Raw genomic sequence first — 15,572 nt, forward strand, 5'->3', positions numbered from 1 at the left:
CTCACAGGGAGGGAGGAACTCTCCTTCTCCTCAATAGAACTTAAGCCAAATGCTACCTTGATAAACCTGTGAAAACCAAATCACAAAACAATATACCATAAAAAGTTAACACTGGCTTTCTAGATATGGAGGTATGGGTCATATTTATTTTCTTCTTTAGACCTTCCTGATTTTTTTTCAGATTTTCTATAGTGAAACTGGAAGAGTATTTTAAATTATCTTTCTAAAAGCACTCAAGATGTGCTGCATGAAGGCAAATAACAGCTCCAACATTCCTTCACACTTGCTGGCTCCAAATTACTGCCTCTGTCTTCAGAGCCAGGCGATTTGGAGGCGGTGGAAGCTAGGAGGCAGGGGGAGGAGGCAGCAATGTGGGCCATTGAATTTCCTCTTTTCAGACATTGCTCTGGCAGCTAATTCCAGGGTGCTCATCTGTATGGTGGCAGCCTGACTTTCATGTTTTCCCCAAGGTGTTTTATGGCCTTTTTACAAAGGTACTTTGAATAACTTTCTCTCGGTAACTTCCAAATAGTGAAAATATCAGGTGACTTCTCTGTCTCTCTCCACTTTCTTCTCTTTTTTGTTTCTGCCCATTCCTTATTGCTTGTCTCTTCACTGTCTTTTGCTTTACCTTCCTCCCTCTTCTTCACTCTCTTCCTGCTGCACCAGCCCAGTCCCCCTGTTTCATCTCTCTTCATTTAATATTTAAAGCAAAATAAAACACGGTAGTGCGAAAGAAAAGATTTGATGGTATTGCCCAAGTTGTGGTGAGGGGAAAGTAAATATGAGCTTATCATTAGGAGGTCAGTGGCTTCAAGACTGGTTCTAGAAGCAGTTTCATCCTTTTACTTTTCAGTTTTCAGACCTGTAACTAATACATCTTAATTTGCTTTCACCCTTAAGATCAAGGGAAGATGGCCTGGGAAATTGATGTTTCAGTTGTGGCCCTAAAGTGAATGAGGAGAGTTAACTAGTTAAAGAGAGTGAGATGGGGTGGGTGGCCAGAGAGGGTAGGGGTCTTGATGGGGCCAAGTCTGTCTCAGTCCAGAGCATTTGCTCCTTATTTGTCACCAAGAAAGGACCTGCTCCTTATTTGTCACCAAGAAATAGACCAACCAGCGAATCTACAGTCCCACTCAGAATCTCCTAGAGATGATGTTGATTATCCTGGAAAACAAGGACCTTGAATTACATGCAGCAGAAAGACTGATCAAATCACAGACACCTGCAGCATTCTCCCATCTGAGGACAGGACTTCCTTCAGGCCACCCAGGGAGGTCCCCTAGAATCGACACTTAGAATGACTTCATCCCATTGGCAGGACTACCCTGTGCCATTAGTCATCCCCCTGTCTTTCATCTAGTGCTTGACCTGTTAGCCAACCTTCCTGTAGAGAGGGAGCCTGGAATCCAGATACCAGGTCCCAGTCCTTCCCTTTGGTGTATGATGGTGTGTTTGAGTTCTGAGGGTCTAATCCACTGTGTTTTCTTTTCAGCACATCCTCCATAAGACCGCCAGGCCTCTGACAGATTTCACACTAAGCATCCTCCTCCTGGGTCAGGCAAGGCCCTGTCTCAAGGGGCAGGCATCAGGCCTGGTGTTGGTGTCCATAGAAAGAGTGCTGGCTGAGCTTGAGGCCTTGGAGAGGGCTGACATAACATATACCTGACTACAGGTGTATGTTTCTAGGTGACCTTCCTAGATGATCTTATAGGAGAGACAGTGAAGAGGTTAGGGGACCCTCTCTGGCTCCCCACCCCATCTCACTCTCACTAGTTAACTCTACTTCTCTGCTTTAGAGCCTCGGCTCAAGCATCAGTTTCTCAGGGAGTCCTCCCCTGGGCTTAAGGATGAGTCAAGTCTCGCTTTTGTACATTCTGTTAGGGCCATTTATCTCTCCTTTAAAACACACACCAACACTGAGATGTTATAAGGATTTGTGAGGTTGTTGGACTGCTGTCTGCTGCTGCCCTACCACACTCAGTTTACAAGCTCCTTAACCTGTGAGATTTAAAAGGGGGGTGTTTAATTCTGCTCACTAATACATCCTAACTGTCAAGGGTAGGGCTTGGCACATAGGAGATACTCAATAAATATTCATCAAATGAAATTAATCTTAGCTGCATTCCATTTGGCTCCAAGACCTTGGGCCATTTACTTAATCTCTCTTTGAGCCTCAGGTCTCTCATTAGAAATGGGGATAATAATCCCCCATTGAGAAAGTTGTGAGATTTACATTGAACAGTGGTTATAAAATACCCAATATGGAGAACAGTGTAAGAGAGTCCTTAAAAACTGAAAATAGAACTGCCGTATGACCCAGCTATCCCACTGCTGGGCATACACACCAAGGAAACCAGAACTGAAAGAGACACGTGTATCCCAATGTTCATTGCAGCACTGTTTACAATAGCCAGGACATGGAAGCAACCTAGATGTCCATTGGCAGACCAATGGATAAAAAAGTTGTGGTGCATATACACAATGGAATATTACTCAGCTATAAAAAAGAGCATGTTTGAATCAGTTCTAATGAGGTGGATGAAACTGGAGCCTGTTATACAGAGTGAAGTAAGTCAGAAAGAGAAACACCAATACAGTATATTAATGCATATATATGGAATTTAGAAAGATGGTAATGACGATCCTATAATGCAAGGCAGCAAAAGAGATACAGATGTAAAGAAAAGACTTTTGGACTCTGTGGGAGAAGGTGAGGGTGGGATGATATGAGAGAATAGCACTGAAATATGTATATTCAGTTCAGTTCAGTTCAGTCGCTCAGTCGTGTCCAACTCTTTGTGACTCCATGAATCGCAGCACGCCAGGCCTCCCTGTCCATCACCAACTCCCGTGTATATTACCATATGTAAAATAGATGACCAGTGCAAGTTCGATGCATGAAACAGGATACTCAAAGCCAGTGCTCTGGGATAACCCAGAGGGATGGGGTGGGGATGGAGGTGGGAGGGGAGTTCAGGATGAGGAGACACACGTGCACCCATGGCTGATTCATATTGATGTATGGCAAAAACCACCACAATATTGTAAAGTAATTAGCTTCCAATTAAAGTAAATAAATTAATTAAAAAATACCTAATATGGGGCCTCTGTGCATAATAGGCACTCATGAAGTATTGGTTTTTCCCTTACTTTCTTTTTCATCCTCGAGTATTACACAGAGCAGTAGTTGAAAGGCTTAACGGACAAAAATATATGTTTCTGTATTTCTTTTCCCTCCTCCTTTCTTTATTACTTTCTTTCATGGTTCGGTGAGGCACAGAATGAAGGGTCGGAAGCTCAGTCTTGAGTTTTCACCAATGAGATGACTTTGGGGAAAGCACTGGCCCTGGGTTTCAGTTGCCTCATACATGTGATGGGAAGACATAGATAAATGGTCTTTGCAGTCCTTCCCAGCTCTCACCATGGGTCTCTGCATAGGAGTCAAGGGTGACACTGAGCACTGCTGTTCACAGTGCAGGAGGAATGCGGGTAAGGGAAATGCAGCACCAGAACCAGAGAAGCAAATTAGGTTATTGGCCGATCTAGTTTAACGTGAACTGAGTTTATTTTAGTAATACAAGTGAAGAATGTTTTTAAAATATATCATCATGACAATGCCCCTCTGTAACTGCACATGATTGCTAGTGTATCTTCAAAAGAGCCTGAGGGCTTTGTATGTACTCGTGCAGTAATTCTCAGAGCATTCCTAAAGTTGGAAGGGAAAGCATGATGAGTTCAGTTTTAAATGCAGAGAAAAAAAACTTCAAAAAAGGTTAAGTAGCTAACCCAAAGTCTCACAGTAACATCACTGTTCCCAGGAACCCAGGTCTCTGTCTAACATACCAACCTATTAGAGCATTCTGCTTCTGGTTTCCAGAAATGTGTCCAGCCATGGGTGAGAGGTCTTTGTGCTGAGCAAAATAGTGCTTAAAGTGTGGTTTCCTGGAGGATAGACTCTTTTTTGCTGGAATGAGTGGGGTGACAAGTAGATGAAGATGGGTTGAAAGGCCTGTAAGTTAGTAGAAAGTGTTCTGTCCGTCTCCATCTCTCCATCCCACACATCGTTTCTCTGGACCAGCCAAGGCCCCAATTCGAGGCCAAGCATCAGACCTGGTGGTTGTCATGGAAACAGTGCTAGCTGAGCTTGAGGCCCTGGAGAGCCAGCTACCCTGACTGAAGTTGTGTGTTTCTAGGTCACCTTCCTGGCTGACCTGAAGGGCTTCAATCATCCTCAGGAGAATGCTTCAGGCACCTGCAATCTGATGAATCTTTCTGCTTTATTAAACACAATGTCACTATTTTCCAGGGAAGTCAACATCATCTCCAAGAGGTTGTACTGAAGAGTGGCATTTCCGGTTGGTCCATTTATCAGGGTCTTCAGTTGAATGTCCTATCCTAATTCTCCCTGAGTGACCTTGGGTAGGGCAGTTGTGCTTTTGGAATTTCAGTCTTCTCATCTGTAAAAGGGGTTAATCCATAGTACCTTCGTGAGGATTATGAGAGTGAATGACTCTGAAAGGCATCTGCTGCTGCTGCGGCTAAGTCGTGTCAGTCGTGTCCCACTCTGTGTGACCCCATAGACGGCAGCCCACCAGGCTTCCCCGTCCCTGGGATTCTCCAAGCAAGAACACTGGAGTGGGTTGCCATTTCCTTCTCCAATGCATGAAAGCGAAAAGTGAAAGTGAAGTCGCTCAGTCGTGTCCGACTCTAGCGACCCTATGGACTGCAGCCTACCAGGCTCCTCTGTCCATGGGATTTTCCAGGCAAAAGTACTGGAGTGGGGTGCCATTGCCTTCTCCGCTGAAAGACATCAGTAAGTCATATATCACAGTGATTGTGTAAATAGTTAGCATCTACTCTTCTATGCTGGAGGCCACGTCTTCTGGTAGAAGTGGGCCATGACGTCCCCAGGGGTCACCCTGGTAACTGTCACTTTCTAACTAGAAATATCAGGTCAAGAGAAGATTTGTTTCTGGATAGTCTGTAGCTTCTTGTCCAACTTACCCAGAGACTACTGGGCCTGCTGGTGGGTTGTTCCCACAGCATGCCCTCACTTGGAAAGAGAAAGGTCCTTCATTGAGGGACTGGTTCCCTCCGCTGCCTGGGCTTTGTGTCACTTGAAGTACATTAATTATTTAGTGCCTGGTAAAGCTTTCTGAGATCACAAGATAAAAGGCCTAGTGGTAGTTCAAAGTCTTCCTTTTGATTATTATTCTAGTCAGTAGATTTTGAGGCAAGAAGATAGGATTGAAATAACAGTGGAGTAAGCGTCATAGAGCACAAGCAAGCCACAGAAATGGACCCAGAACATAAAGTCCTGTTGCCCTGCTAATGGAAGCACTCAGACATGGTGTGTGTGTGTGTGTGTGTGTGTGTGTGTGTGTGTGTGTGTGACACAGAGAGAGAGAGAAGCATCAGGCTACTCGGAGAGTGATATCCTCTCCATTGCACTCTTGGATTAGTATAAATGCCGATTAGCCTTCCTCCACTACTGAAAGCCAGAGAGTCCAGCTGGACTAGGTAAGTAGGGCCAGTAACCAAGCACACCTAGAGCAGGGATTCCAGAGCCGTAGATACAGCAGAGCTCACAAGCCAGTCAGGAGCTCTTCCTTGGAATGCTGAGGTCATCTCTACATAGGTCAAAATGTAGCAACTTGGGACACAAATTCTAAAGGGCAGTATTGAATGTCTTATTACTTTCATTATCTGGCTTTGCCTTGAATTATGAGTTACTGGTGGCCTGCACAGATGTGGTATCCCTGGGGTCTATGCCCCTGATCTGGCCTTGGCCTTGACCTTGGAAAGCATGTCAATATGTCCCATATGAGACAGAATAGCAGCCCTTATGAAAAGCTTTTGCTAATTTCTTCTAAATCTGTGCACTTGAAAGTTGTGAATTAAATTAATAAACTAGTTTACTTCATTGTCATGAACAACCAAGGTAGTTTGAACAACGTGTTTGGTAAATGGTCTAATGGCACATTCTGAAGTGACAGTAAGCCATGGTGGTTAAGAAGGCACACTCAAGTTTTGCTTTGGGCCACTCTGAATCCCAGATCAGCTGCTCTGATGAGACTGCAGCTCAGGAAAGATGGGAAACCTTGGAGAAGGAGGGATTTTGTTTGCCCCTTTAAGAAAGGGTAGGATTTAGGAAAGCAGCAGGTCAAGAAGGACATTCTAGGTAGAGATCAACTTGGGCAAAGGTTTGGAGACTTAAGTGTGACAGAGATAGAATATGAAAGGATTCTGTGTGGGAAATAAGAATGAAAAAGCAAGTAGTGGCCAAAGTGTGTTGGCTTCATGTTTACACATTTCAGCCATTTCTGCCGGAACCTCTTTGTAACTCCCTTTTATGTGTGGGTCTAGTATACCTTGCAGGTAACCAATCCCCAAGAGCTGGGACCATGCTGACAATTTCCCTTGTGTTCCATCAATATTCCTTAATGCCATGCCTTGGGAAGGAATGCCTGCTTTTATTTGACTGACAGATGGTGTTCACCACTGAATGAACTCGGTAGTTATACACAGGTCCTTTTGGGTACTGGGAAGAGAGGCAAGGAACATGTGTTGAAACTATGACTTTCAATGGTACAAGAGAACTTTGTGAGAGATAATAATTTTGCTTCAGGACTTGAGCTACCAAGAAAGAGCACAAACCTTCCTGGCAGAGGGGGAGTGGAGTTTAGTGAAAGGTAAGGTGAAATGGGGAGCTTTTAGTTCTATTCAGAGTTCTGCCCTGACACCAATAGCTGCTCTCTGAATGAGCCAACTGGAAGGAAATGTGAAAGCAAACTGCAGAAGAGGTGAGTCCCTGAACCGGAGAGGAGCTGACTGAACCGAAAGTTCAGCCCCCTCATTTTCCAGGCCTGGAGAAGGTGTAGGGAGGTCTGTGTGTTTAGGACAAAGGGCATATCTGCTAATTCTCCCTCTTGCGTCTGAAAATCACATCTGTTTTTCAGACTAAATGAACTGCCTGTCACTGCTCCAACATCACTGCTGACTCTGGTAGTCATGTAAATTCACTGAGGTTTCTTTGGCTGCACAGGTGTGGGCTCAATCCTGTGAATACTGAAACCATTTCCCTGGGCTGCCAATCCCAGGCGGGAGCCCTCCTCTGTGCCCAGCCCTGCTGTGCCTGCTCACCACTGTTTGACATCTGAACGGCTATTTATTTGGCCACATTAAGCTTTGTTTCGTGTGACACAAAATCATTGTTAAAGAATGCATTATTAAGTGTGTTTTCAAATAAGGGGGAAAAACTAGCAGGCAGTCACTGATTGTTTTATTGTTGGGAGGAAAATAAATAAGCAAAACGTGCGCAAGGCAAGGCAGGAGCAGTTCCAGAGAGCATTTAGAAGAGAAGCATTTTTACATTTTATTGATGGAGGTTTGTAAAACATGCTTGATAGTGAACCCAGGGCATTCATGTAAATAACCATCACACACACATAGCTCTTTATTATTTATGCCAATGCAAGTATGATATATTCATTGTATTATGTACATTGGCTTAGAGATAAATAGACACACAGTAAGACGTATAATAATAAACACTGAATATAGAGACATTGCCAATTGGCTGAAATTGGGGTAGTAGAGATTGTAGACAGTTGGCAGAGTTAATAATTAACTAGTGAATAACAGAGAAACAGCTCTTTGGAGCACTTTTGATTTTTGGACATTGTATCCTAGATCTTCAGATAGAAGAGGAACCAAGACTCTCATTCATTTTGGATTCTGAAACAGAAATAAAAGCATAAAATTTCAATAGTGGTGTGACTGATACATCATGTGTGCATTATTTCATCTGGCCTGTACAAAATCCTGAGAATTTGCATCCATTATTCTTGTTTTTATCATTTTTTCAGGACACTGAGTATGTGCTTGGCCTGAGTTAAACAGCTAATAAGTATCAGAGCTAATAATTTTCTCCAAAACTCTGGTTTCATTATTTGACAAATATTTACTGAGTGCCTATTATGTGCCAGGCATGGGGACATAGCAGTGACTAATGCAGGAGAGACACAATAAACAGACAAATTTAAATATAAGAAATAAGAGATGCAGATCAATGTGATATAGAGTTGTTAATGGAGTGTGTGGGCTTCCCTCATGGCTCAAATGGTAAAGAATCTGCCTGCACAAATACATGTATATATGAGTAAAGGGTATATGGGAAGCCTCTGAGTTATCTTTGCAACTTTTTCTGTAACTTTAAAAATATTCTAAATACAATTTAAGAATAAAAATGCACAGCAAGAAAATTTAAAGTTGATAATCAAACACTAGCTTTGGAAAAAGATGTAATAAAAATATAACTTAATAGCTACAATATGTAATATATAACTTTTATGATAGCTATAATATAGATCTTTATTGCAATAAAGATATCTTTCAAACTGACAATGAGAAAACAACTCAAAAAATAGGCAAAAATATTAGTCAATTTATAGAACGGCAAATTAATACCACTATTCCCCTCCCCTAGTAAATGGAAGGCCACACAAAAAGATGTACAAATTCACTCATAGTCAGGGATATGAAAAATCAAGTAATAGATATTCCTTTATACCAAACATCCTTGCAAAAACCATAAAGTTCCTAATATCTATTATTGGTGGAATACAGGGGAAAGGGGACTCATGTATTGTTAGTGGAATTGGAAATTGTGACAGCCTTTTGGGGAAGGCAGTCTGATAATCCTATTAAAATTAAAAATACATTAAAAAAAAAAGTATCTGCCTGCAATGTGGGAGACCTGGGTTTGATCCCTAGGTCAGGAAGATCCCCTGGAGAAGGAAATGGCTACCCACTCTGGTATTCTTGCCTGGAGAATTCCATGGAGAGAGAAGCCTGGCAGGCTACAGTCCATAGGGTTGCAGAGTCAGACATGACTGAGAGACTATAGAATGCCTAGGAAGATCTCTCTGAGGAGGTGACATTTGGGCAGAGACCTGGATGGAAAGATGGGATGATCTCGTGCCTGTAGGGAAGAGGAATTTTTAGGCTGAGACCTGCCAGTGCAAGAGCCCTGAGATGGGAGCCTGCTTGTCGAGTTTAGGAATAGCAAGGAGGCCTGTAAGGCTGGAGCTCCACGAGCAAGGGAAAAATGGTTGGAAATGAGGTCAGAAAGACACCAGGAGCCGGATCATGTGGGACCTTAAAGACTAGGTCATGGCAAGAAATGTTAATGCTGTTTCAGGGCTGAAGTGCCAATCCAACTGCTGTGTGGAGAACATATTGAAGGTGAGCAATAGGCGAAGCAGGGGACCAGCTGGGACCTCATAGCAGTTGTCAGAGTAAGAGGTGATGTGGGGAGAGAAGAGAGGGACATAATGTAGGTAGAGCCATTGAGATTGGTTGATGAATTGGTGTGGGCCATGGGGAAAAAATGTCAAGGATCCCTCCTTGGTTTTGGCCCAAGGAACCAGGAGAGTATTGCCATCGCTTTCTGAAATAGAGAACACCTGGGGTTTAGATGGAGAGACATCACGTGTTTATTTTTACATGTATTAAGTTTGTGATACTTACCCAGGAATAAAATGAAGATTTCAGACTGGCAGTTGGATATATGTTCTGCTGTTCAGGGGAGTGCTTGGGCCTTGAGATATAAATTTAGTGGTGTTAATATATAGATGATATTTAAAGCTATGAAACTGGATGAGATCATTTTGGGGAGTGAGTTTAGATGGGGAAGAGACATGTCCCAAGTTACCCAACTTTCAACACCTGTAAAATAATAAAACAGAAATTCCCTCCCCCATCAAGTTTTTAAAAAAGAAAAACAGCTGAGCTTATTTACATGTCAGGCAAGAAATTCACTGAGCAGTTCTCTAAGGAATAAAATTCAGAGTTTTTAGAGCCCTAGGAAGAGTTACATGGTGGTCATGCTAATTCAGAATTGAAAATCAGCACTTTAGATAGGAGAGAATGAATTCGTAAGTCTGAACATGCTTGGTTAAAGCAAATCCCTTGTTCATGGGTCAAGAGATTTTAGTGAAGTTTAAGGGTCTGGTGTCCTGGGCTCACTTGAAATTCATGGTCAGAGTTTATTGTCAGCTGGTTAAAACTACTGTGATGAAATTGAATATTCAGCCGTGAAATCTCCTGGGCAGTTACTGCTAGGAAATGGAGAATGTTCCTTTTGTACAGCCTGGAAAATGGGGAAGATCTGGCAAAGAGGAGTAGAGAAGACCTGCCACTGAAGTAGGAGACAAGGACGATGGCAGCCAAGGACTGCATGTCACTGAGATGTGAAGAATCTAAGAAGCAGGGAAGATCAGCGTGATCCAGTGCTGCTGAGTGGTCCAGTAAGAGAAGAACCAAGACTCATTCATTGTAACATGGGGTCTTTGGTGACCTTGTCCCAGCGAAGTGGAGATGATCCTGATTTAATTTAACTTAAGAGGAAATGAAAGAGGAAAAGTGGAGACAGACGCATAGACAGATCTTTTTAAGATACTTAGCTGTGAAGGAGAGCAGGAAATGGGAGGATGGCTGAAGAAGAGTGTGCAGGTCAGGGAAGTTTTTTCCTTTTTTTTTTTTAAGATGTATATACTTGCTGCAGATGAGATTGACTTGGAAGAGGAAGGGAAACTGTTGATACAGAAGAAAGGGCAAACTACTGACCAGTGGATTTCTTGGGACGTGATGAGATTAGCAACTAGGTGGAGAGGCTGCCACTGCTTAGAGTGTGGTCAACCTGTTTTAGCAGGAGAGAAGGTAGTATACAAAGTTACTGATACCTCTGAGTTGGTAGATTCGCTTCTCTTTTTTCAATAAAATAAAAAACAAGTTCACTAGCTGAGAAAGTGGAGGAATGGGGGTCAGGGATTGGAGGCTTGAGGGGTAAGAAAACCTTAGAAGTAGTGAGACTAGAAGAGAGAGGGTGAAATGAGCCCATCAGGGAATTCAGAAGAATTCCTGGGAAGTCCTGAGGGTCCTCTTGAGGTTTGTGGTCATAGTTTTAAAGTGAAACTTTTAAGCATCTGGTATGCTCCTCCCCTCCTTTCCTACCATCACATTCAGATGCTCAGGACAACCGTGAAGGACGAAAGGACAGGAGTTGCACTTGTTTGCAAGGGAATTATTGTAGTGGAATTATTATAGTGATGAATCCTGAAATCTAAGTTGAGGGTGCAAGAGGGGTGACACGTGGTAGGAAAAAAGTAGTGTCAAGAAGTTAGGGTTTTCACTGTGCCTAGATACCCTGTGGTACCTGGAAAGGACTCAGGATATCACCCCAGATCCCCTTAATCCCCTCCAAAACCTAAAACAATCTTATCTGTAGCCAATCAAAAATGTCCTCAGTCCAGAGTACATTACTTTTCTCCTTAGGTGGTTTTGGCTATCACTTGGTCACCTGGAAGCCCTTGCTCCTACTTTCTCCTCTCCTTTCCTTTCCACCCCTCTCCTCCCTCAGGGTCCAAGATACACTCTGTTTGAACCAGAGGGTCTCAGTTCATACCTTCACCCCATAAGTCTGTGCTAGTGAGATTCACTCTGGATCCTCACATTTCCAGAGGAAAGCACCAAAAACCCAAGCTTTTTTCTTGCTTAAATGGATTACTTCTAACGCATAGCTTTTCTCTATGCCGGAAACCCCCATTCCCACCAGGGCTGAAGGTAGGTAGGGTGTGGAAATAAAGTGTAAAGGGAGCAGAGAGCCTCTTCCCTGCACTTAAATGCAGTTCTTTCTAATCTACATTTATGCATATTCTATTAACATTAACTAGAACCCACTTCTGTGTCAGTGCTTCTGATTTTGACAAACAACTTAATTCTTGTAGACTGTGCTTTTTCTTAGTCTTTACACTTTCAGGTGAAGAGACCCATCCTTTTGGTTGACCTCCGTTAGCTCCCCCAGTCTCATGTAGCAAATCATTATGCACTCCCTTCTGGGGACCATGTGTGAACCCAGTCTACTAGCAGAAATTCTGAGAATTCCTATAAGGGTGGGGTAAAAATGCGTGCTTTCTCTCCAGTATTCAACTTTGAAGGTGCTCAACTATTTATTGGCATTTTTGGTGGCTCAGATGGTCAAGAATCTGCCCGCAATGTGGGAGACCCAGGCTTGATCCCTGGGTCAAGAAGATCCCCTGGAGAAGGGAATGGCTACCCATTCCAGTATTCTTGTCTGGAGAATTCCACGGACAGAGGAGCCTGGTGGACTACAATCTATGGGGTCACAAAGAGTAGGGCATGACTGAGCGACTCACACTTTCACTTTTGGATGTAAAATGGTTTAAGTTTACGTCATTAGGAATGACCCACAGTGAGGTCCATGGCTCCTTGCTGGGCCATGACTCAACCCTCAGAGCCCTCCTTTTGAATTATTTCAGATATTTTCTATCCCTGAGTATATAACCTGACCCTTATCCATATTAACTTAATCTGCCATCCATGCCCACACACAGATTCATAGGTGCCTCCTGATGTCTAGCCCCATTCGCTTGGTGCTTCACATCCAGGAAGAAGTTAATACCATTCCCAAACTGTATGGCTAAGAAAAATGACATCATTCTGAAACTGGGAGATATCACCTAGACTTGATCTTCCTGTTGCTTCAGAATTACTTAAAATTTGAGCTCTGCTGATGACTCAGACATAGAGATGCCAATTTTTATTCACATGGGGTTCTTCGCAAGGAGTTGATTGTCGAAGCCTTCTCATAACCCTCACACTGTTGACCCAGTCTGGAGCAGACTCTTATCTCTGGTATTAACCATTGACTAGTGGGGACACTGAAGGGCCCTATAGAGAACTGATCACCATGGAGTAGTTTGTGGCAGTCCCTGAAGGGTGGTATAAGGAGCAAGAGCTATAGCATCAGGCCAACCTGATCTGTTGACTCTGTGGTCTCCTGCCTGCTGGTCATGTGGCCACAGTCAGGGCATCTAATCTCTCTCAGCCTTTGTTTCTCTGTTCTCAAAATAAGGCCCAATAATAGTATTTATTCACAAGGTTGTTGTAAGAATCGAGTGTAATCACACATCTAAAGCACTTACCACAATGCCTAGTCCAAGTGTGCTCAGTTAGCATTATTAATTCTTTAAAAGTCTAATAACCTCAAGCCTGCTCTTAAGTAGACCTGTGTGATCTTGGACATCAATTCTCTCAGCCCCATTGCCCATCTGTAAAACAGAGTTGATATGAGGGTGAAATGAGGTGGCTGCTCTCTCAAACTTACTAGTATAACATCTGACTCCTTTCAGTGCATTCCTCTGAGCCATTTTGGAGAAATGCTACAAAAGATGTATCTAGGTACCAACCAATTCAACTCATTTCTGTTTAGATCACCTGTGAGAGAAAATTCAAAAAATCTTTTCTAGGCACTCAGGATTGCCGGGAGAAATATCAATCACCTCAGATATGCAGATGACACCACCCTTATGGCAGAAAGTGAAGAGGAACTCAAAAGCCTCTTGATGAAAGTGAAAGAGGAGAGTGAAAAAGTTGGCTTAAAGCTCAACATTCAGAAAACGAAGATCATGGCATCTGGTCCCATCACTTCATGGGAAATAGATGGGGAAACAGTGGAAACAGTGTCAGACTTTATTTTGGGGGGCTCCAAAATCACTGCAGATGGTGACTGCAGCCATGAAATTAAAAGACACTTATTCCTTGGAAGGAAAGTTATGACCAACCTAGATAGCATATTCAAAAGCAGAGACATTACTTTGCCAACAAAGGTCCGTCTAGTCAAGGCTATGGTTTTTCCTGTGGTCATGTATGGATGTGAGAGTTGGACTGTGAAGAAGGCTGAGCGCCAAAGAATTGATGCTTTTGAACTGTGGTGTTGGAGAAGACTCTTGAGAGTCCCTTGGACTGCAAGGAGATCCAACCAGTCCATTCTGAAGGAGATCAGCCCTGGGATTTCTTTGGAAGGAATGATGCTAAAGCTGAAACTCCAGTACTTTGGCCACCTCATGTGAAGAGTTGACTCATTGGAAAAGACTCTGATGCTGGGAGGGATTGGGGGCAGGAGGAGAAGGGGACGACAGAGGATGAGATGGCTGGATGGCATCACTGACTCAATAGACGTGAGTCTGAGTGAACTCCGGAAGTTGGTGATGGACAGGGAGGCCTGGCGTGCTGCGATTCATGAGGTCAAAAAGAGTCAGACATGACTGAGGAACTGAACTGAACTGAACTGAGGTACTCAGGCCAGCACTTCCAACTCCAGTCTTTGGAAGGCAGAAAGAAGAATGTTTCTTTGGAAGGAGAGTATAGAATGTCCATTATGTTCTAGTTACAGGGACAAGTGGGCTTCACAAAAAGGCAGCGCCTGTAGATAAAACAGTGGAGCAGCCTGGAAACAAAAGGCTGCTGGGACCACTCAGAGCAATGATTTCCTAAACATATGCAGAGGGACTGATACTATAAGGGGATTGAAGGCATAATAGGGCCTGGAGGAGTGCAGTGATGTGGAAGAATCTGCAAAGCAAACAGGCTGAGAAATGCTTCTGCTACTGTTGCTTCCTTTTCTTTTTTCTTTTATTCCTCTACTTCCTCTTTGTGAAATCACTCCAGGTGGTTTAACACTTTCTGTTTGAGTAGCAAGCCAGCCCACTCATGGTAGAGCATGGCCTCTTGAGGTCAGGCAAATCTGGCTGCAGTTCCTGATTCCATCATTTGCCCTCTAAGCCTCAGTTGCTGCATGTGTAAAACTGAGACGGTAATGCTTATCTCAGGGAGTCATTGTGAAATTATGTGAGTTGAGAGCCCAGCATGGTGCCTCATCCATGGAAGCTGCAGAAGAAATTCTAGTTCCCTTCTTTGCCTCCTGCCCACACTCAGCCTAAACAGATAGGCTCAGACTGGTCAAACTGGTCCTTCTTTAACAGAAAAAGCTTTACCTGCCTTAAGACATTAGCAAATAGCAATTGGGTTGGGGATTTCTGGGAAGAACTGCATAAGAGCATGCAGCCTATGTTCGTTTGATTTGTAGATATATTATAATTACTTTTCACCACATGAAACCCACTTGAGGTACTTTTAAGCAAAGGAATAATGGTACTTTTACTCTTTTTCTCTCAATCCTTCTTTCTCTCATGCAAATCAGAAACATTAATCCTTTGTGGCTCCCCTGGACTCTCAGCTATAGGAAAACTCATCACCTAGCATTTTCCCCCTGAAAATAGCATAATTGTCAAAACTCATAACTTCTGAGTACAGTTTCAACATTCTTATTGATAAGGCAATAACCCAAGCAAACAACATTAGATGAAGTTACAAATCTGAACACAAAGTAGAGTGGAGGCATTATTTGAATGCGATGAATTAAAATTCTCTGTAAAGTTGCTCAAATTCTCATAGGCAGAACAGACTTTGGATAGAACTACTAGACCAAATCATTAAGTATCCTGGCTTCTAGTTCTTCTACCAGACATCTTTGGCATGGCCTAGTCACAAGATTCAGACTTCTTAGATCTTACTGCCCTTGGTAGAAAATGTGGATTGAGGTCCTGAGGTCAATTCAATCTACCAGTGGCTCAGTCTTTTTCTCCCTCATTTTCCAATTGATGTCATGAAAGCCTCCTCTGAATTTTCTTTTATAAGCCATATGA

General features: G+C 43.1%; 1 protein-coding gene across 1 annotated transcript in view; it reads left to right on the forward strand.

The window, feature by feature from the left end:
- ALK (ALK receptor tyrosine kinase) overlaps window positions 1-15,572 on the forward strand; it is a 746,236-nt gene that overhangs the window by 209,763 nt on the left and 520,901 nt on the right. The window lies entirely within an intron of this gene.

This window comes from Bubalus kerabau, chromosome 11 (assembly GCF_029407905.1).
Source record: "Bubalus kerabau isolate K-KA32 ecotype Philippines breed swamp buffalo chromosome 11, PCC_UOA_SB_1v2, whole genome shotgun sequence".
Taxonomy (NCBI): Eukaryota; Metazoa; Chordata; class Mammalia; order Artiodactyla; family Bovidae; genus Bubalus; species Bubalus kerabau.